Genomic DNA, 5,708 nt, shown 5'->3' on the forward strand with positions numbered 1-5,708 from the left:
AAACGGTCTGAAAAATAGGAGAAACATGAAGTGGTGATGAAAAACATGAAGAGCCTGAAAAGGTGTGAAATATATGAAGAGGTTCAAAATTGTGAAAAATATGAAGAGCTTCAAAAGGTGTCAAAAATATGAGGAGCATGAAAGGGTCTGAAAACTAGGAGGAGAATGAAACCGTGTTCAAAAACATGAAGAGCCTGAAAAGGTGTGAAAAATGTGAAGAGCTTCAAAATGTGTGAAAAATATGAAGAGCTTCAAAAGGTGTAAAAAATATGAAGAGCTTCAAAAGGTGTGAAAAATATGAAGAGCTTCAAAAGGTGTGAAATGCATGAGGAGCATGAAACATTCTGAAAAATAGGAAGAGCATGATGAGGTGTTCAAAAACATGAACAGCCTGAAAAGGTGTGAAAAATATGAAAAGCTTCAAAAGGTGTGAAAAATATGAAGAGCTTCAAAAGGTGTGAAAAATATGAAGAGCTTCAAAAGGTGTCAAATATATGAGGAGCATGAAACGTTCTGAAAAATAGGAGAAGGATGAAGCGATGTTCAAAAACATGAAGAGCCTGAAAAGGTGTGAAAAATATGAAGAGCTTCAAAAGGTGTGAAAAAAATAAGGAGCATGAAACGGTCTGAAAGATAGATGCGGCATGAAATGGTGTTGAAAACATGAAGAGCCTGAAAAGGTGTGAAAAATATGAAGAGCTTCAAAAGGTGTGAAATACATGAGGACCATGAAACGGGCTGAAAAACAGAAGCATGAAGTGGTGTGGAAAAACATGAACAGCCTGAAAAGCTGTGAAAAATATGAAGAGCTTCAAAAGGAGTGAAATATATTAGGAGCATGAAACTCTCTGAAAAATAGGAGGAGCATGAAGCGGTGTTCAAAAACATGAAGAGCCTAAAAAGTTGTGAAAAATATGAAAAGCTTCAAAAGGTGTCAAAAATGAGATGAGCATGAAACGGTCTGAAAAATAGGAGGATCATGAAACGGTGTTGAAAAACATGAAGAGCCTGAAAAGGTGTGAAAAAATATGAAGAGTTTCAAAAGGTGTCAAAAATATGAGGAGCATGAACAGGTCTGAAAAATAGGAGGAGCATGAAGCTGTGTTCAAAAATATGAAGAGCCTGAAAAGGTGTGAAAAATATGAAGAGCTTCAAAAGGTGTGAAAAATATGAGGAGCATGAAACGGTCCGAAAAATAGAAGCAGCATGAAACGGTGTTGAAAAACATGATGAGCCTGAAAAGGTGTGAAAAATTTGAAGAGCTTCAAAACGTGTGAAAAATATGAGGAGCAAGAAACTGCCTGAAAAATAGAAGCAGCATGAAACGGTGTTGAAAAATATGAAGACCTGAAAAGGTGTGAAAAATATGAAGAGCTTCAAAAGGGGTCAAAAATATAAAGAGCATGAAACGGTCTGTAAATAGGAGGTTCATGACGCGGTGTTCAAAATCATGAAGAGCCTGAAAACGTGTGAAATATATGAAGAGCTTCAAAAGGTGTCAAAAATATGAGGAGCATGAAACGTTCTGAAAAATAGGAGGAGCATGAAACGGTGATCAAAAACATGAGGAGCCTAAAAAGGTGTGAGAAATATGAAGAGCTTCAAAAGGTGTGAAATTCATGAGGAGCATGAAACGGTCTGAAAAATATGAGAAGCATGAAGTGGTGTGGAAAAACATGAAGAGCCTGAAAAGGTGTGAAAATATGAATAGCTTCAAATGGTGTCAAAAATATGAAGAGCATGAAACGGTCTGAAATTTTGGAGGATCATGATCGGTGTTCAAAAACATGAAGAGCATTAAAAGGTGTGAAAAATATGAAGAGCTTCAAATGGTGTCAAAAATATGAGAAGCATGAAACGGTATGAAAGATAGGAGGAGCATGAAACGGTGATCAGAAACATGAAGAGCCTGAAAAGTTGTGAAAAATATGAAGAGCTTTAAAAGTTGTGAAATTCATGAGGAGCATGAAACCTTTCTGAAAAATAGGAGAAGCATGAAGTGGTGTGGAAAAACATGAAGAGCCTGAAAAGGTATGAAAAATATGAAGAGCTTCAAAAGGTGTTAAAAATATGAAGAGCATGAAACGGTCTGAAAATTTGGAGGATCATGAGCGGTGTTCAAAAACATGAAGATCTTGAAAAGGTGTGAAAAATATGAAGAGCTTCAAATGGTGTCAAAATATGAGAAGAATGAAACGGTCTGAAAGATAGATGCGGCATGAAATGGTGTTGAAAAACATGAAGAGCCTGAAAAGGTGTGAAAAATATGAAGAGCTTCAAAAGGTGAGAAATACATGAGGAACATGAAAAGGGCTGAAAAATAGAAGCATGAAGTGGTGTGGAAAAATATGAGGAGCCTGAAAAGGTGTGAAAAATATGAAAAGCTCCAAAAGGAGTGAAATATATTAGGAGCATGAAACTCTCTGAAATATAGGAGGAGCATGAAGCTGTGTTCAAAAATATGAAGAGCCTGAAAAGGTGTGAAAAATATGAAGAGTTTCAAAAGGTGTCAAAAATATGAGGAGCATGAAACGGTCTGAAAAATAGGAGGAGCATGAAGCTGTGTTCAAAAATATGAAGAGCCTGAAAAGGGGTGAAAAATATGAAGAGCTTCAAAAGGGGTCAAAAATATAAAGAGCATGAAACTGTCTGAAAAATAGAAGCAGCATGAAACGGTGTTGAAAACCATGAAGAGCCTGAAAAGGTGTGAAAAATATGAAGAGCTTCAAAAGGTGTCAAAAATATGAGGAGCATGAAACGTTCTGAAAAATATGAGGAGCATGAAACGGTGATCAAAAACATGAGGAGCCTGAAAAGGTGTGAGAAATATGAAGAGCTTCAAAAGGTGTGAAATTCATGAGGAGCATGAAACGGTCTGAAAAATATGAGAAGCATGAAGTGGTGTGGAAAAACATGAAGAGCCTGAAAAGGTGTGAAAAATATGAATAGCTTCAAAAGGTGTGAAATTCATGAGGAGCGTGAAACGGTCTGAAAAATATGAGAAGCATGAAGTGGTATGGAAAAACATGAAGAACCTGAAAAGGTGTGAAAAATATGAAGAGTTTCAAAAGGTGTCAAAAATATGAAGAGCATGAAACGGTCTGAAAATTCGGAGGATCATGAGCAGTGTTCAAAAACATGGGGAGCCTGAAAAGGTGTGAAAAATATGAAGAGCTTCAAATGGTGTCAAAAATATGAGAAGCATGAAACGGTCTGAAAGATAGGAGGAGCATGAAACGGTGATCAGAAACGAAGAGCCTGAAAAGTTGTGAAAAATATGAAGAGCTACAAAAGGTGTGAAATTCATGAGGAGCATGAAACGGTCTGAAAAATAGAAGCATGAAGTGGTGTGGAAAAACATGAAGAGCCTGAAAATGTGTGAAAAATATGAAGAGCTTCAAAAGGTGTGAAATACATGAGGAGCATGAAACTCTCTGAAAAATAGGAGGAGCATTAAGTGGTGTTCAAAAACATGTAGAGTCTGAAAAGGTGTGAAAAATACGAAGAGCTTCAATAGGTGTGAAAAATATGAGGAGCTGTATACGGTGTGAAAAATAGGAGAGGCATGAAGCGGTGTTCAAAAACATGAAGAGCCTGAAAAGTTGTGAAAAATATGAAAAGTTTGAAAAGGTGTCAAAAATGAGATGAGCATGAAACCGTCTGAAAAATAGGAGGAGCATGAAGCGGTGTTTAAAATCATGAAGAGCCTGTAAATGCGTGAAAAATATGAAGAGGTTCAAAAGGTGTGAAATACATGAGGAGCATGAAACTCTCTGAAAAAATAGGAGGAGCATGAAGCGGTGTTCAAAAACATGAAGAGCCTGAAATGTTGTGAAAAATTTGAAAAGCTTCAAAAGGTGTCAAAAATGAGATGAGCATGAAACTGTCTGAAAAATAGGAGGACCATGAAGCGGTGTTGAAAATCATGAAGAGCCTGAAAAGGAGTGAAAAATATGAAGAGCTTCAATAAGTGTCAAAAATATGAGGAGCATGAAACGGTCTGAAAAATAGGCGGAGCATGAAGCGGTGATCAAAAACATGAAGAGCCTGAAAAGGTGTGAATAATATGAAGAGCTTCTAAAGGTGTCAAAAATATGAGGAGCATGAAACGGCCTGAAATATAGGCGGAGCATGAAGCGGTGTTGAAAAACATCAAGAGACTGAAAAGTGTGAAATATATGAAGAGCTTCAAAAGGTGTGATATACATGAGGAGCATGAAACGGTCTGAAAAATTGGAGGAGCATGAAGCGGTGTTGAAAAATATGAAGAGCCTGAAAAGGTGTGAAAATTATGAAGAGCTTCAAAAGGTGTCAAAAATATGAGGAGCATGAAACGGTCTTAAAAATAGGAGGAAGATAAAGCGGTGTTCAAAAACTTGAAGAGCCTGAAAAGGTGTGAAAAATATGAAGAGCTTCAAAACGTGTCAAAAATATGAGGAGCATGAAACGGTCTTAAAAATAGGAGGAGGATGAAGCGGTGTTCAAAAACTTGAAGAGCCTGAAAAGGTGTGAAAAATATGAAGAGCTTCAAAAGGTGTCAAAAATATGAGGAGCATGAAACGGTCTGAAAAATAGGAGGATTATGAAACGGTGTTCAAAAACATGAAGAGACTTAAAAGGTGTGAAAAATATGAAGAGCCTCAAAACGTGTCAAACATATGAGGAGTATGAAACGGTATGATAAATAGCAGAAGCATGAACCGGTGTTGAAAAACATGAAGAGTCTGAAATCGTGTGAAAAATATGAAGAGCTTCTAAAATGGGAAAAATATGAAGAGCTTCAAAAGATGTGAATAATATGTAAAGCTTCAAAAGATGTCAAAAGTGTGATGAGCATGAAACAGTCTGAAAAATAAGAGGGGCATGAAGTCGTGTTCAAAAATATGAAGAGCCTGAAAAGGTGTGAAAAATATGAAGAGCTTCAAAAGGTGTGAAAAATATGAGGAGCATGATAAGGTCTGAAAAATAGGAGGAGCATGAAGCGGTGTTCAATAACATGAACAGCCTGAAAAGGTGTGGAAAATATGTATAGCTTCAAAAAGTGTTAAATGCATGAGGAGCATGAAACCGTCTGAAAAATAGGAGGAGCATGAAACGGTGATCAAAAACATGAAGAGCCTGAAAAGGTGTGAAAAATATGAAGAGCTTTAAAAGGTGTCAAAAATATGAGGAGCATGATACGGTCTGAAAAATAGGAGGATTATGAAACGGTGTTCAAAAACATGAAGAGCCTGAAAAGGTGTGAAAAATATGAAGAGCCTCAAAAGGTAGTAAATACATGAGGAGCATTAAACGGTCTGAAAAATAGGAGGAGCATGAGGCGGTTTGGAAAAACATGAAGAGCCTGAAAAGGTGTGAAAAATATGAAGAGCTTCAAAATGTGTCAAAAATCTGAGGAGTATGTAACGGTCTGAAAAATAGGAGGAGCATGAAGCGGTGTTGAAAAACATGAAGAGCCTGAAAACGTGTGAAAAATATGAAGAGCTTCAAAAGGTGTGAAAAATATGAAGAGCTTCAAAAGGTGTCAAAAATGAGATGAGCATGAAACGGTCTGAAAAATAGGAGGAGCATGAAGTGGTGTTGAAAAAAATGAAGAGCCTGAAAAGTTGTGACATATATGAAGAGCTTCAAACGGTGTCAAAAATATGAGGAGATAGATACGGTCTGAAAAATAGGAGGAGCATGAAGTGGTGATGAAAAACATGAAG

Source organism: Dama dama, unplaced genomic scaffold (assembly GCF_033118175.1).
Source record: "Dama dama isolate Ldn47 unplaced genomic scaffold, ASM3311817v1 ptg000020l, whole genome shotgun sequence".
Lineage (NCBI taxonomy): Eukaryota > Metazoa > Chordata > Mammalia > Artiodactyla > Cervidae > Dama > Dama dama.